Raw genomic sequence first — 16769 nt, 5'->3', positions numbered from 1 at the left:
TTGCTTCTGAGGCCACTTACACCACACCAGGGCCTGTGGCTGCTGGCTGAGGCCACATACACCACACCAGGGCCTTAGTTGCTATTGAGGCCAATTACACCACACCAGGGCCTGTTGCTCTTGCTCAGGCCACTTACACCACACCAGGGCCTGTGGCTCTTGCTCAGGCCACTTACTCCACACCAGGGCCTGTGGCTCTTGCTCAGGCCACTCATATCACACCAGGCCCTGTGCTTCTGGCCGAGGCCATCTTCACCAAACCAGGCCCTGTGCTGCTAGCTGTGGCCATGTACAACACACCAGGCCCTGTTCTGGTTCCTGAGGCCATCTTCAACAATCCAGGGCCTGTGCTGTTGGATAAATGCTAAACTGAGCCTTTGGGTTAGGGTATTATGCAAACATGCAGGTATGGTTATAGGATTGTCTTCGTAACTTCAGGTACTTGCCACCTAATCAGTTGAATCCATAAATTGAGACATTGTGCTGGGGCCAGCAGCTTACGGCCATACCACCCTGAGCACGCCCGACCTCGTCTGATCTCGGAAGCTAAGCAGGGCTGGGCTTGGTTAGTACTTGGATGGGAGACTTCCTTGGAATACCTAGTGCTGTAAGCCTTTCATTTTCATGTCATTGAACCGCTTTTGATCCAGAGAAGGGGTGTATTAAAAGACCAAAAGCAGCTGCCCATTAATGAGGGCACATTAACGACATTGCTTTTGGCTGTTTTCCAATGTCTTGTGCTGCTAGCTGATGCCACTTACACCACACCAGGGCCAGAGTGACCGGCTGGGGCCACTTACACCACACCAGGGCCTGTGGCTGCTGGCTGAGGCCACCTACACCACACCAGGGCCTTACTTGCTATTGAGGCCAATTACACCACACCAGGGTCTGTGGCTCTTGCTCAGGCCACTTACACCACACCAGGGCCTGTGGCTGCTGGATGAGGCGACTTACACCACACCAAGGCCTGTGGCTGCTGGATGAGGCCACTTACACAACACCAGGGCCTTAGTTGCTATTGAGGCCACTTACACCACACCAGGGCCTGTGGCTCTGGCTGAGGCCACTTACACCACACCACGGCCTTATTTGCTTCTGAGGCCACTTACACCACACCAGGGCCTGTGGCTCTGGCTGAGGCCACTTACACCACACCAGGGCCTGTGGCTCTTGCTCAGGCCACTTACACCACACCAGGGCCTGTGGCTCTTGCTCAGGCCACTCATATCACACCAGGCCCTGTGCTTCTGGCCGAGGCCATCTTCACCAAACCAGGCCCTGTGCTGCTAGCTGTGACCATGTACAACACACCAGGCCCTGTTCTTGTTCCTGAGGCCATCTTCAACAATCCAGGGCCTGTGCTGTTGGATAAATGCTAAACTGAGCCTTTGGGTTAGGGTATTATGCAAACATGCAGGTATGGTTATAGGATTGTCTTCGTAACTCCAGGTACTTGCCACCTAATCACTTGAATCCATAAATTGAGACATTGTGCTGTGGCCAGCAGCTTAGGGCCATACCACCCTGAGCATGCCCGACCACGTCTGATCTCGGAAGCTAAGCAGGGCTGTTCTTGGTTAGTACTTGGATGGGAGACTTCCTTGGAATACCAGGTGCTGTAAGCCTTTCATTTTCATGTCTTTGAACCGCTTTTGATCCAGAGAAGGGGTGTATTAAAAGACCAAAAGCAGCTGCCCATTAATGAGGGCACATTAACGACATTGCTTTTGGCTGTTTTCCAATGTCTTGTGCTGCTAGCTGATGCCACCTACACCACACCAGGGCCTGAGTGACCGGCTGGGGCCACTTACACCACATCAGGGCCTGTGGCTGCTGGCTGAGGCCACTTACACCACACCAGGGCCTGTGGCTGCTGGCTGAGGCCACTTACACCACACCAGGGCATTAGTTGCTATTGAGGCCAATTACACCACACCAGGGTCTGTGGCTCTTGCTCAGGCCACTTACACCACACCAGGGCCTGTGGCACTGGCTGAGGCCACTTACACCACACCAGGGCCTGTGGCTGCTGGCTGAGGCCACTTACACCACACCAGGGCCTGTGGCTGCTGGCTGAGGCCACTTACACCACACCAGGGCCTGTGGCTGCTGGCTGAGGGCACTTACACCACACCAGTGCCTGTGGCTTCTGGCTGAGGCCACTTACACCACACCAGTGCCTGTGGCTCTTGCTCATGCCACTTACACCACACCAGGGCCTGTGGCTGCTGGCTGAGGGCACTTACACCACACCAGTGCCTGTGGCTGCTGGCTGAGGCCACTTACACCACACCAGGGCATTAGTTGCTATTGAGGCCACTTACACCACACCAGGGCCTGTGGCTGCTGGCTGAGGCCACATACACAACACCAGGGCCTTAGTTGCTATTGAGGCCAATTACACCACACCAGGGCCTGTGGCACTGGCTGAGGTCACTTACACCACACCAGGGCCTGTGGCTGCTGGCTGAGGCCACTTACACCACACAAGGGCCTGTGGCTGCTGGCTGAGGCCACCCACACCACACCAGGGCCTGTGGCTGCTGGCTGAGGCCACTTACACCACACCAGGGCCTGTGGCTCTTGCTCAGGCCACTCATATCACACCAGACCCTGTGCTTCTGGCCGAGGCCATCTTCACCAAACCAGGCCCTGTGCTGCTTGCTGTGGCCATGTACAACACACCAGGCCCTGTGCTGGTTCCTGAGGCCATCTTCAACAATCCAGGGCCTGTGCTGTTAGATAAATGCCAAACTGAGCCTTTGGGTTAGGGTATTATGCAAACATGCAGGTATGGTTATAGGATTGTCTTCGTAACTTCAGGTACTTGCCACCTAATCAGTTGAATCCATAAATTGAGACATTGTGCTGGGGCCAGCAGCTTACGGCCATACCACCCTGAGCACGCCCGACCTCGTCTGATCTCGGAAGCTAAGAAGGGCTGGGCTTGGTTAGTACTTGGATGGGAGACTGCCTGGGAATACCTGGTGCTGTAAGCCTTTCATTTTCATGTCATTGAACCGCTTTTGATCCAGAGAAGGGGTGTATTAAAAGACCAAAAGCAGCTGCCCATTAATGAGGGCACATTAACGACACTGCTTTTGGCTGTTTTCCAATGTCTTGTGCTGCTAGCTGATGCCACCTACACCACACCAGGGCCTGAGTGACCGGCTGGGGCCACTTACACCACATCAGGGCCTGTGGCTCTGGCTGAGGCCACTTACACCACACCAGGGCCTGTGGCTCTGGCTGAGGCCACTTACACCACATCAGGGCCTGTGGCTGCTGGATGAGGCGACTTACACCACACCAAGGGCCTGTGGCTGCTGGCTGAGGCCACCCACACCACACCAGGGCCTGTGGCTGCTGGCTGAGGCCACTTACACCACACCAGGGCCTGTGGCTCTTGCTCAGGCCACTCATATCACACCAGACCCTGTGGCTCTGGCTGAGGCCACTTACACCACACCAGGGCCTGTGGCTCTGGCTGAGGCCACTTACACCACATCAGGGCCTGTGGCTGCTGGATGAGGCGACTTACACCACACCAAGGGCCTGTGGCTGCTGGCTGAGGCCACCCACACCACACCAGGGCCTGTGGCTGCTGGCTGAGGCCACTTACACCACACCAAGGGCCTGTGGCTGCTGGCTGAGGCCACATACACAACACCACGGCCTTATTTGCTTCTGAGGCCACTTACACCACACCAGGGCCTGTGGCTGCTGGCTGAGGTCACATACACCACACCAGGGCCTTAGTTGCTATTGAGGCCAATTACACCACACCAGGGCCTGTTGCTCTTGCTCAGGCCACTTACACCACACCAGGGCCTGTGGCTCTTGCTCAGGCCACTTACTCCACACCAGGGCCTGTGGCTCTTGCTCAGGCCACTCATATCACACCAGGCCCTGTGCTTCTGGCCGAGGCCATCTTCACCAAACCAGGCCCTGTGCTGCTAGCTGTGGCCATGTACAACACACCAGGCCCTGTTCTGGTTCCTGAGGCCATCTTCAACAATCCAGGGCCTGTGCTGTTGGATAAATGCTAAACTGAGCCTTTGGGTTAGGGTATTATGCAAACATGCAGGTATGGTTATAGGATTGTCTTCGTAACTTCAGGTACTTGCCACCTAATCAGTTGAATCCATAAATTGAGACATTGTGCTGGGGCCAGCAGCTTACGGCCATACCACCCTGAGCACGCCCGACCTCGTCTGATCTCGGAAGCTAAGCAGGGCTGGGCTTGGTTTGTACTTGGATGGGAGACTACCTGGTGCTGTAAGCCTTTCATTTTCATGTCATTGAACCGCTTTTGATCCAGAGAAGGGGTGTATTAAAAGACCAAAAGCAGCTGCCCATTAATGATGGCACATTAACGACATTGCTTTTGGCTGTTTTACAATGTCTTGTGCTGCTAGCTGATGCCACCTACACCACACCAGGGCCTGAGTGACCGGCTGGGGCCACTTACACCACATCAGGGCCTGTGGCTGCTGGCTGAGGCCACTTACACCACACCAGGGCCTGTGGCTGCTGGCTGAGGCCACTTACACCACACCAGGGCATTAGTTGCTATTGAGGCCAATTACACCACACCAGGGTCTGTGGCTCTTGCTCAGGCCACTTACACCACACCAGGGCCTGTGGCACTGGCTGAGGCCACTTACACCGCACCAGGGCCTGTGGCTGCTGGCTGAGGCCACTTACACCACACCAGGGCCTGTGGCTGCTGGCTGAGGTCACTTACACCACACCAGGGCCTGTGGCTGCTGGCTGAGGGCACTTACACCACACCAGTGCCTGTGGCTTCTGGCTGAGGCCACTTACACCACACCAGGGCCTGTGGCTCTTGCTCAGGCCACTTACACCACACCAGGGCCTGTGCTGCTGGCTGAGGCCACTTACACCACACCAGGGCCTGTGGCTGCTGGCTGAGGCCACTTACACCACACCAGGGCCTGTGGCTGCTGGCTGAGGGCACTTACACCACACCAGTGCCTGTGGCTGCTGGCTGAGGCCACTTACACCACACCAGGGCATTAGTTGCTATTGAGGCCCCTTACACCACACCAGGGCCTGTGGCACTGGCTGAGGCCACTTACACCACACCAGGGCCTGTGGCTGCTGGCTGAGGCCACCTACACCACACCAGGGCATTAGTTGCTATTGAGGCCAATTACACCACACCAGGGTCTGTGGCTCTTGCTCAGGCCACTTACACCACACCAGGGCCTGTGGCACTGGCTGAGGCCACTTACACTACACCAGGGCCTGTGGCTCTGGCTGAGGCCACTTACACCACACCAGGGCCTGTGGCTGCTGGCTGAGGCCACTTACACCACACCAGGGCCTGTGGCTGCTGGCTGAGGCCACTTACACCACACCAGGGCCTGTGGCTGCTGGCTGAGGCCACTTACACCACACCAGGGCCTGTGGCTCTTGCTCAGGCCACTTACACCACACCAGGGCCTGTGGCACTGGCTGAGGCCACTTACACCGCACCAGGGCCTGTGGCTCTGGCTGAGGCCACTTACACCACACCAGGGCCTGTGGCTGCTGGCTGAGGCCACTTACACCACACCAGGGCCTGTGGCTGCTGGCTGAGGCCACTTACACCACACCAGGGCCTGTGGCTGCTGGCTGAGGCCACTTACACCACACCAGTGCCTGTGGCTTCTGGCTGAGGCCACTTACACCACACCAGGGCCTGTGGCTCTTGCTCAGGCCACTCACATCACACCAGGCCCTGCGCTTCTGGCCGAGGCCATCTTCACCAAACCAGGCCCTGTGCTGCTAGCTGTGGCCATGTACAACACACCAGGCCCTGTGCTGGTTCCTGAGGCCATCTTCAACAATCCAGGGCCTGTGCTGTTAGATAAATGCTAAACTGAGCCTTTGGGTTAGGGTATTATGCAAACATGCAGGTATGGTTAAAGGATTGTCTTCGTAACTTCAGGTACTTGCCACCTAATCAGTTGAATCCATAAATTGAGACATTGTGCTGGGGCCAGCAGCTTACGGCCATACCACCCTGAGCACGCCCGACCTCGTCTGATCTCGGAAGCTAAGCAGGGCTGGGCTTGGTTAGTACTTGGATGGGAGACCGCCTGGGAATACCTGGTGCTGTAAGCCTTTCATTTTCATGCCATTGAACCGCTTTTGATCCAGAGAAGGGGTGTATTAAAAGACCAAAAGCAGCTGCCCATTAATGAGGGCACATTAACGACATTGCTTTTGGCTGTTTTCCAATGTCTTGTGCTGCTAGCTGATGCCACCTACACCACACCAGGGCCTGAGTGACCAGCTGGGGCCACGTACACCACATCAGGGCCTGTGGCTGCTGGCTGAGGCCACTTACACCACACCAGGGCCTGTGGCTGCTGGCTGAGGCCACTTACACCACACCAGGGCCTGTGGCTGCTGGCTGAGGCCACCTACACCACACCAGGGCCTTAGTTGCTATTGAGGCCAATTACACCACAACAGGGTCTGTGGCTCTTGCTCAGGCCACTTACACCACACCAGGGCCTGTGGCACTGGCTGAGGCCACTTACACCACACCAGGACCTGTGGCTCTGGCTGAGGCCACTTACACCACACCAGGGCCTGTGGCTGCTGGCTGAGGCCACCTACACCACACCAGGGCCTTAGTTGCTATTGAGGCCAATTACACCACAACAGGGTCTGTGGCTCTTGCTCAGGCCACTTACACCACACCAGGGCCTGTGGCACTGGCTGAGGCCACTTACACCACACCAGGACCTGTGGCTCTGGCTGAGGCCACTTACACCACACCAGGGCCTGTGGCTGCTGGCTGAGGCCACTTACACCACACCAGGGCCTGTGGCTGCTGGCTGAGGCCACTTACACCACACCAGGGCCTGTGGCTGCTGGCTGAGGCCACTTACACCACACCAGGGCCTGTGGCTGCTGGCTGAGGCCACTTACACCACACCAGGGCCTGTGGCACTGGCTGAGGCCACTTACACCACACCAGGACCTGTGGCTCTGGCTGAGGCCACTTACACCACACCCGGACCTGTGGCTCTGGCTGAGGCCACTTACACCACACCAGGGCCTGTGGCTGCTGGCTGAGGCCACTTACACCACACCAGGGCATTAGTTGCTATTGAGGCCACTTACACCACACCAGGGCCTGTGGCTGCTGGCTGAGGCCACTTACACCACACCAGGGCCTGTGGCTGCTGGCTGAGGCCACTTACACCACACCAGGGCATTAGTTGCTATTGAGGCCAATTACACCACACCAGGGTCTGTGGCACTGGCTGAGGCCACTTACACCACACCAGGGCCTGTGGCTGCTGGCTGAGGCCACTTACACCACACCAGGGCCTGTGGCTGCTGGCTGAGGTCACTTACACCACACCAGGGCATTAGTTGCTATTGAGGCCCCTTACACCACACCAGTGCCTGTGGCTTCTGGCTGAGGCCACTTACACCACACCAGGGCCTGTGGCTCTTGCTCAGGCCACTTACACCACACCAGGGCCTGTGGCTGCTGGCTGAGGCCACTTACACCACACCAGGGCCTGTGGCTGCTGGCTGAGGCCACTTACACCACACCAGGGCATAAGTTGCTATTGAGGCCAATTACACCACACCAGGGTCTTTGGCTCTTGCTCAGGCCACTTACACCACACCAGGGCCTGTGGCACTGGCTGAGGCCACTTACACCACACCAGGGCCTGTGGCTCTGGCTGAGGCCACTTACACCACACCAGGGCCTGTGGCTGCTGGCTGAGGCCACTTACACCACACCAGGGCCTGTGGCTGCTGGCTGAGGCCACTTACACCACACCAGGGCCTGTGGCTGCTGGCTGAGGCCACTTACACCACACCAGTGCCTGTGGCTTCTGGCTGAGGCCACTTACACCACACCAGGGCCTGTGGCTCTTGCTCAGGCCACTCACATCACACCAGGCCCTGCGCTTCTGGCCGAGGCCATCTTCACCAAACCAGGCCCTGTGCTGCTAGCTGTGGCCATGTACAACACACCAGGCCCTGTGCTGGTTCCTGAGGCCATCTTCAACAATCCATGGCCTGTGCTGTTAGATAAATGCTAAACTGAGCCTTTGGGTTAGGGTATTATGCAAACATGCAGGTATGGTTAAAGGATTGTCTTCGTAACTTCAGGTACTTGCCACCTAATCAGTTGAATCCATAAATTGAGACATTGTGCTGGGGCCAGCAGCTTACGGCCATACCACCCTGAGCACGCCCGACCTCGTCTGATCTCGGAAGCTAAGCAGGGCTGGGCTTGGTTAGTACTTGGATGGGAGACTACCTGGGAATACCTGGTGCTGTAAGCCTTTCATTTTCATGTCATTGAACCGCTTTTGATCCAGAGAAGGGGTGTATTAAAAGACCAAAAGCAGCTGCCCATTAATGAGGGCACATTAACGACATTGCTTTTGGCTGTTTTCCAATGTCTTGTGCTGCTAGCTGATGCCACCGACACCACACCAGGGCCTGAGTGACCGGCTGGGGCCACTTACACCACATCAGGGCCTGTGGCTGCTGGCTGAGGCCACTTACACCACACCAGGGCCTGTGGCTGCTGGCTGAGGCCACTTACACCACACCAGGGCATTAGTTGCTATTGAGGCCAATTACACCACACCAGGGTCTGTGGCTCTTGCTCAGGCCACTTACACCACACCAGGGCCTGTGGCACTGGCTGAGGCCACTTACACCACACCAGGGCCTGTGGCTGCTGGCTGAGGCCACCTACACCACACCAGGGCATTAGTTGCTATTGAGGCCAATTACACCACACCAGGGTCTGTGACTCTTGCTCAGGCCACTTACACCACACCAGGGCCTGTGGCACTGGCTGAGGCCACTTACACCACACCAGGGCCTGTGGCTGCTGGCTGAGGCCACTTACACCACACCAGGGCCTGTGGCTGCTGGCTGAGGTCACTTACACCACACCAGGGCCTGTGGCTGCTGGCTGAGGCCACTTACACCACACCAGGGCCTGTGGCTCTTGCTCAGGCCACTTACACCACACCAAGGCCTGTGGCTGCTGGCTGAGGCCACTTACACCACACCAGGGCCTGTGGCTCTTGCTCAGGCCACTTACACCACACCAGGGCCTGTGGCACTGGCTGAGGCCACTTACACCACACCAGTGCCTGTGGCTTCTGGCTGAGGCCACTTACACCACACCAGGGCCTGTGGCTCTTGCTCAGGCCACTTACACCACACCAAGGCCTGTGGCTGCTGGCTGAGGCCACTTACACCACACCAGGGCCTGTGGCTCTTGCTCAGGCCACTTACACCACACCAGGGCCTGTGGCACTGGCTGAGGCCACTTACACCACACCAGGGCCTGTGGCTGCTGGCTGAGGCCACCTACACCACACCAGGGCATTAGTTGCTATTGAGGCCAATTACACCACACCAGGGTCTGTGACTCTTGCTCAGGCCACTTACACCACACCAGGGCCTGTGGCACTGGCTGAGGCCACTTACACCACACCAGGGCCTGTGGCTGCTGGCTGAGGCCACTTACACCACACCAGGGCCTGTGGCTGCTGGCTGAGGTCACTTACACCACACCAGGGCCTGTGGCTGCTGGCTGAGGGCACTTACACCACACCAGTGCCTGTGGCTTCTGGCTGAGGCCACTTACACCACACCAGGGCCTGTGGCTGCTGGCTCAGGCCACTTACACCACACCAGGGCCTGTGGCTGCTGGCTGAGGCCACTTACACCACACCAGGGCCTGTGGCTGCTGGCTGAGGCCACTTACACCACACCAGTGCCTGTGGCTGCTGGCTGAGGCCACTTACACCACACCAGGGCATTAGTTGCTAATGAGGCCCCTTACACCACACCAGGGCCTGTGGCACTGGCTGAGGCCACTTACACCACACCAGGGCCTGTGGCTGCTGGCTGAGGCCACATACACCACAACAGGGCATTAGTTGCTATTGAGGCCAATTACACCACACCAGGGTCTGTGGCTCTTGCTCAGGCCACTTACACCACACCAGGGCCTGTGGCACTGGCTGAGGCCACTTACACTACACCAGGGCCTGTGGCTCTGGCTGAGGCCACTTACACCACACCAGGGCCTGTGGCTGCTGGCTGAGGCCACTTACACCACACCAGGGCCTGTGGCTGCTGGCTGAGGCCACTTACACCACACCAGGGCCTGTGGCTGCTGGCTGAGGCCACTTACACCACACCAGGGCCTGTGGCTACTGGCTGAGGCCACTTACACCACACCAGTGCCTGTGGCTTCTGGCTGAGGCCACTTACACCACACCAGGGCCTGTGGCTCTTGCTCAGGCCACTCACATCACACCAGGCCCTGCGCTTCTGGCCGAGGCCATCTTCACCAAACCAGGCCCTGTGCTGCTAGCTGTGGCCATGTACAACACACCAGGCCCTGTGCTGGTTCCTGAGGCCATCTTCAACAATCCAGGGCCTGTGCTGTTAGATAAATGCTAAACTGAGCCTTTGGGTTAGGGTATTATGCAAACATGCAGGTATGGTTAAAGGATTGTCTTCGTAACTTCAGGTACTTGCCACCTAATCAGTTGAATCCATAAATTGAGACATTGTGCTGGGGCCAGCAGCTTACGGCCATACCACCCTGAGCATGCCCGACCTCGTCTGATCTCGGAAGCTAAACAGGGCTGGGCTTGGTTAGTACTTGGATGGGAGACTACCTGGGAATACCTGGTGCTGTAAGCCTTTCATTTTCATGTCATTGAACCGCTTTTGATCCAGAGAAGGGGTGTATTAAAAGACCAAAAGCAGCTGCCCATTAATGAGGGCACATTAACGACATTGATTTTGGCTCTTTTCCAATGTCTTGTGCTGCTAGCTGATGCCACCTACACCACACCAGGGCCTGAGTGACCGGCTGGGGCCACTTACACCACATCAGGGCCTGTGGCTGCAGGCTGAGGCCACCTACACCACACCAGGGCATTAGTTGCTATTGAGGCCAATTACACCACACCAGGGTCTGTGACTCTTGCTCAGGCCACTTACACCACACCAGGGCCTGTGGCACTGGCTGAGGCCACTTACACCACACCAGGGCCTGTGGCTGCTGGCTGAGGCCACTTACACCACACCAGGGCCTGTGGCTGCTGGCTGAGGTCACTTACACCACACCAGGGCCTGTGGCTGCTGGCTGAGGGCACTTACACCACACCAGTGCCTGTGGCTTCTGGCTGAGGCGACTTACACCACACCAGGGCCTGTGGCTCTTGCTCAGGCCACTTACACCACACCAGGGCCTGTGGCTGCTGGCTGAGGCCACTTACACCACACCAGGGCCTGTGGCTCTTGCTCAGGCCACTTACACCACACCAGGGCCTGTGGCACTGGCTGAGGCCACTTACACCACACCAGGGCCTGTGGCTGCTGGCTGAGGCCACCTACACCACACCAGGGCATTAGTTGCTATTGAGGCCAATTACACCACACCAGGGTCTGTGACTCTTGCTCAGGCCACTTACACCACACCAGGGCCTGTGGCACTGGCTGAGGCCACTTACACCACACCAGGGCCTGTGGCTGCTGGCTGAGGCCACTTACACCACACCAGGGCCTGTGGCTGCTGGCTGAGGTCACTTACACCACACCAGGGCCTGTGGCTGCTGGCTGAGGGCACTTACACCACACCAGTGCCTGTGGCTTCTGGCTGAGGCCACTTACACCACACCAGGGCCTGTGGCTGCTGGCTCAGGCCACTTACACCACACCAGGGCCTGTGGCTGCTGGCTGAGGCCACTTACACCACACCAGTGCCTGTGGCTGCTGGCTGAGGCCACTTACACCACACCAGTGCCTGTGGCTGCTGGCTGAGGCCACTTACACCACACCAGTGCCTGTGGCTGCTGGCTGAGGCCACTTACACCACACCAGGGCCTGTGGCTGCTGGCTGAGGCCACCTACACCACACCAGGGCATTAGTTGCTATTGAGGCCACTTACACCACACCAGGGTCTGTGGCTCTTGCTCAGGCCACTTACACCACACCAGGGCCTGTGTCACTGGCTGAGGCCACTTACACTACACCAGGGCCTGTGGCTCTGGCTGAGGCCACTTACACCACACCAGGGCCTGTGGCTGCTGGCTGAGGCCACTTACACCACACCAGGGCCTGTGGCTGCTGGCTGAGGCCACTTACACCACACCAGGGCCTGTGGCTGCTGGCTGAGGCCACTTACACCACACCAGGGCCTGTGGCTGCTGGCTGAGGCCACTTACACCACACCAGTGCCTGTGGCTTCTGGCTGAGGCCACTTACACCACACCAGGGCCTGTGGCTCTTGCTCAGGCCACTCACATCACACCAGGCCCTGCGCTTCTGGCCGAGGCCATCTTCACCAAACCAGGCCCTGTGTTGCTAGCTGTGGCCATGTACAACACACCAGGCCCTGTGCTGGTTCCTGAGGCCATCTTCAACAATCCAGGGCCTGTGCTGTTAGATAAATGCTAAACTGAGCCTTTGGGTTAGGGTATTATGCAAACATGCAGGTATGGTTAAAGGATTGTCTTCGTAACTTCAGGTACTTGCCACCTAATCAGTTGAATCCATAAATTGAGACATTGTGCTGGGGCCAGCAGCTTACGGCCATACCACCCTGAGCATGCCCGACCTCGTCTGATCTCGGAAGCTAAGCAGGGCTGGGCTTGGTTAGTACTTGGATGGGAGACTACCTGGGAATACCTGGTGCTGTAAGCCTTTCATTTTCATGTCATTGAACCGCTTTTGATCCAGAGAAGGGGTGTATTAAAAGACCAAAAGCAGCTGCCCATTAATGAGGGCACATTAACGACATTGATTTTGGCTCTTTTCCAATGTCTTGTGCTGCTAGCTGATGCCACCTACACCACACCAGGGCCTGAGTGACCGGCTGGGGCCACTTACACCACATCAGGGCCTGTGGCTGCTGGCTGAGGCCACCTACACCACACCAGGGCATTAGTTGCTATTGAGGCCAATTACACCACACCAGGGTCTGTGACTCTTGCTCAGGCCACTTACACCACACCAGGGCCTGTGGCACTGGCTGAGGCCACTTACACCACACCAGGGCCTGTGGCTGCTGGCTGAGGCCACTTACACCACACCAGGGCCTGTGGCTGCTGGCTGAGGTCACTTACACCACACCAGGGCCTGTGGCTGCTGGCTGAGGGCACTTACACCACACCAGTGCCTGTGGCTTCTGGCTGAGGCCACTTACACCACACCAGGGCCTGTGGCTCTTGCTCAGGCCACTTACACCACACCAGGGCCTGTGGCTGCTGGCTGAGGCCACTTACACCACACCAGGGCCTGTGGCTCTTGCTCAGGCCACTTACACCACACCAGGGCCTGTGGCACTGGCTGAGGCCACTTACACCACACCAGGGCCTGTGGCTGCTGGCTGAGGCCACCTACACCACACCAGGGCCTTAGTTGCTATTGAGGCCAATTACACCACAACAGGGTCTGTGGCTCTTGCTCAGGCCACTTACACCACACCAGGGCCTGTGGCACTGGCTGAGGCCACTTACACCACACCAGGACCTGTGGCTCTGGCTGAGGCCACTTACACCACACCAGGGCCTGTGGCTGCTGGCTGAGGCCACTTACACCACACCAGGGCCTGTGGCTGCTGGCTGAGGCCACTTACACCACACCAGGGCCTGTGGCTGCTGGCTGAGGCCACTTACACCACACCAGGGCCTGTGGCACTGGCTGAGGCCACTTACACCACACCAGGACCTGTGGCTCTGGCTGAGGCCACTTACACCACACCCGGACCTGTGGCTCTGGCTGAGGCCACTTACACCACACCAGGGCCTGTGGCTGCTGGCTGAGGCCACTTACACCACACCAGGGCATTAGTTGCTATTGAGGCCACTTACACCACACCAGGGCCTGTGGCTGCTGGCTGAGGCCACCTACACCACACCAGGGCATTAGTTGCTATTGAGGCCAATTACACCACACCAGGGTCTGTGGCTCTTGCTCAGGCCACTTACACCACACCAGGGCCTGTGGCACTGGCTGAGGCCACTTACACCACACCAGGACCTGTGGCTCTGGCTGAGGCCAATTACACCACACCAGGGCCTGTGGCTGCTGGCTGAGGCCACTTACACCACACCAGGGCCTGTGGCTTCTGGCTGAGGCCACTTACACCACACCAGGGCCTGTGGCACTGGCTGAGGCCACTTACACCACACCAGGACCTGTGGCTCTGGCTGAGGCCACTTACACCACACCAGGACCTGTGGCTGCTGGCTGAGGCCACTTACACCACACCAGGGCCTGTGGCTGCTGGCTGAGGCCACTTACACCACACCAGGGCCTGTGGCTGCTGGCTGAGGCCACTTACACCACACCAGTGCCTGTGGCTTCTGGCTCAGGCCACTCACATCACACCAGGCCCTGTGCTGCTAGCTGTGGCCATGTACAACACACCAGGCCCTGTGCTGGTTCCTGAGGCCATCTTCAACAATCCAGGGCCTGTGCTGTTAGATAAATGCTAAACTGAGCCTTTGGGTTAGGGTATTATGCAAACATGCAGGTATGGTTAAAGGATTGTCTTCGTAACTTCAGGTACTTGCCACCTAATCAGTTGAATCCATAAATTGAGACATTGTGCTGGGGCCAGCAGCTTACGGCCATACCACCCTGAGCACGCCCGACCTCGTCTGATCTCGGAAGCTAAGCAGGGCTGGGCTTGGTTAGTACTTGGATGGGAGACTACCTGGGAATACCTGGTGCTGTAAGCCTTTCATTTTCATGTCATTGAACCGCTTTTGATCCAGAGAAGGGGTGTATTAAAAGACCAAAAGCAGCTGCCCATTAATGAGGGCACATTAACGACATTGCTTTTGGCTGTTTTCCAATGTCTTGTGCTGCTAGCTGATGCCACCTACACCACACCAGGGCCTGAGTGACCGGCTGGGGCCACTTACACCACATCAGGGCCTGTGGCTGCTGGCTGAGGCCACTTACACCACACCAGGGCCTGTGGCAGCTGGCTGAGGCCACTTACACCACACCAGGGCATTAGTTGCTATTGAGGCCAATTACACCGCACCAGGGTCTGTGGCTGCTGGCTGAGGCCACTTACACCACACCAGGGCCTGTGGCTGCTGGCTGAGGCCACTTACACCACACCAGGGCCTGTGGCTGCTGGCTGAGGTCACTTACACCACACCAGGGCATTAGTTGCTATTGAGGCCCCTTACACCACACCAGGACCTGTGGCTCTGGCTGAGGCCACTTACACCACACCAGGGCCTGTGGCTGCTGGCTGAGGCCACTTACACCACACCAGGGCATTAGTTGCTATTGAGGCCACTTACACCACACCAGGGCCTGTGGCTGCTGGCTGAGGCCACCTACACCACACCAGGGCATTAGTTGCTATTGAGGCCAATTACACCACACCAGGGTCTGTGGCTCTTGCTCAGGCCACTTACACCACACCAGGGCCTGTGGCACTGGCTGAGGCCACTTACACCACACCAGGACCTGTGGCTCTGGCTGAGGCCAATTACACCACACCAGGGCCTGTGGCTGCTGGCTGAGGCCACTTACACCACACCAGGGCCTGTGGCTTCTGGCTGAGGCCACTTACACCACACCAGGGCCTGTGGCACTGGCTGAGGCCACTTACACCACACCAGGACCTGTGGCTCTGGCTGAGGCCACTTACACCACACCAGGGCCTGTGGCTGCTGGCTGAGGCCACTTACACCACACCAGGGCCTGTGGCTGCTGGCTGAGGCCACTTACACCACACCAGGGCCTGTGGCTGCTGGCTGAGGCCACTTACACCACACCAGTGCCTGTGGCTTCTGGCCGAGGCCACTCACATCACACCAGGCCCTGTGCTGCTAGCTGTGGCCATGTACAACACACCAGGCCCTGTGCTGGTTCCTGAGGCCATCTTCAACAATCCAGGGCCTGTGCTGTTAGATAAATGCTAAACTGAGCCTTTGGGTTAGGGTATTATGCAAACATGCAGGTATGGTTAAAGGATTGTCTTCGTAACTTCAGGTACTTGCCACCTAATCAGTTGAATCCATAAATTGAGACATTGTGCTGGGGCCAGCAGCTTACGGCCATACCACCCTGAGCACGCCCGACCTCGTCTGATCTCGGAAGCTAAGCAGGGCTGGGCTTGGTTAGTACTTGGATGGGAGACTACCTGGGAATACCTGGTGCTGTAAGCCTTTCATTTTCATGTCATTGAACCGCTTTTGATCCAGAGAAGGGGTGTATTAAAAGACCAAAAGCAGCTGCCCATTAATGAGGGCACATTAACGACATTGCTTTTGGCTGTTTTCCAATGTCTTGTGCTGCTAGCTGATGCCACCTACACCACACCAGGGCCTGAGTGACCGGCTGGGGCCACTTACACCACATCAGGGCCTGTGGCTGCTGGCTGAGGCCACTTACACCACACCAGGGCCTGTGGCTGCTGGCTGAGGCCACTTACACCACACCAGGGCATTAGTTGCTATTGAGGCCAATTACACCACACCAGGGTCTGTGGCACTGGCTGAGGCCAATTACACCACACCAGGGCCTGTGGCTGCTGGCTGAGGCCACTTACACCACACCAGGGCCTGTGGCTGCTGGCTGAGGTCACTTACACCACACCAGGGCATTAGTTGCTATTGAGGCCCCTTACACCACACCAGTGCCTGTGGCTTCTGGCTGAGGCCACTTACACCACACCAGGGCCTGTGGCTCTTGCTCAGGCCAC

The 16769-nt window shown here is 57.7% G+C and overlaps 8 non-coding genes and 2 pseudogenes across 8 annotated transcripts; all 10 read left to right on the top strand.

Moving 5' to 3' along the window:
* The first annotated feature begins 495 nt into the window (after positions 1-495).
* On the top strand, positions 496-614 carry LOC145426584 (5S ribosomal RNA). The gene has a single exon (XR_013907294.1). It is a non-coding gene; the product is annotated as a 5S ribosomal RNA (ribosomal RNA).
* An 895-nt stretch (positions 615-1509) lies between these two features.
* Positions 1510-1628, top strand: LOC145427426 (5S ribosomal RNA; annotated as a pseudogene).
* A 1255-nt stretch (positions 1629-2883) lies between these two features.
* Positions 2884-3002, top strand: LOC145427027 (5S ribosomal RNA). Its single transcript, XR_013907751.1, has one exon. It is a non-coding gene; the product is annotated as a 5S ribosomal RNA (ribosomal RNA).
* A 1177-nt stretch (positions 3003-4179) lies between these two features.
* On the top strand, positions 4180-4288 carry LOC145427460 (5S ribosomal RNA; annotated as a pseudogene).
* Positions 4289-6016: 1728 nt separating this feature from the next.
* LOC145427498 (5S ribosomal RNA) lies at positions 6017-6135 on the top strand. The gene has a single exon (XR_013908040.1). It is a non-coding gene; the product is annotated as a 5S ribosomal RNA (ribosomal RNA).
* A 2079-nt stretch (positions 6136-8214) lies between these two features.
* LOC145427538 (5S ribosomal RNA) lies at positions 8215-8333 on the top strand. The gene has a single exon (XR_013908080.1). It is a non-coding gene; the product is annotated as a 5S ribosomal RNA (ribosomal RNA).
* Positions 8334-10612: 2279 nt separating this feature from the next.
* On the top strand, positions 10613-10731 carry LOC145426879 (5S ribosomal RNA). The gene has a single exon (XR_013907600.1). It is a non-coding gene; the product is annotated as a 5S ribosomal RNA (ribosomal RNA).
* A 1889-nt stretch (positions 10732-12620) lies between these two features.
* LOC145426663 (5S ribosomal RNA) lies at positions 12621-12739 on the top strand. Its single transcript, XR_013907374.1, has one exon. It is a non-coding gene; the product is annotated as a 5S ribosomal RNA (ribosomal RNA).
* Positions 12740-14662: 1923 nt separating this feature from the next.
* LOC145427537 (5S ribosomal RNA) lies at positions 14663-14781 on the top strand. The gene has a single exon (XR_013908079.1). It is a non-coding gene; the product is annotated as a 5S ribosomal RNA (ribosomal RNA).
* A 1333-nt stretch (positions 14782-16114) lies between these two features.
* On the top strand, positions 16115-16233 carry LOC145427536 (5S ribosomal RNA). The gene has a single exon (XR_013908078.1). It is a non-coding gene; the product is annotated as a 5S ribosomal RNA (ribosomal RNA).
* Positions 16234-16769: the final 536 nt, after the last annotated feature.

This window comes from Astatotilapia calliptera, chromosome 3, assembly GCF_964374335.1.
Source record: "Astatotilapia calliptera chromosome 3, fAstCal68.1, whole genome shotgun sequence".
Lineage (NCBI taxonomy): Eukaryota > Metazoa > Chordata > Actinopteri > Cichliformes > Cichlidae > Astatotilapia > Astatotilapia calliptera.
The sequence above is the reverse complement of the archived record's forward strand: the minus strand, read 5'-3'. Positions and strand labels throughout refer to the sequence as shown.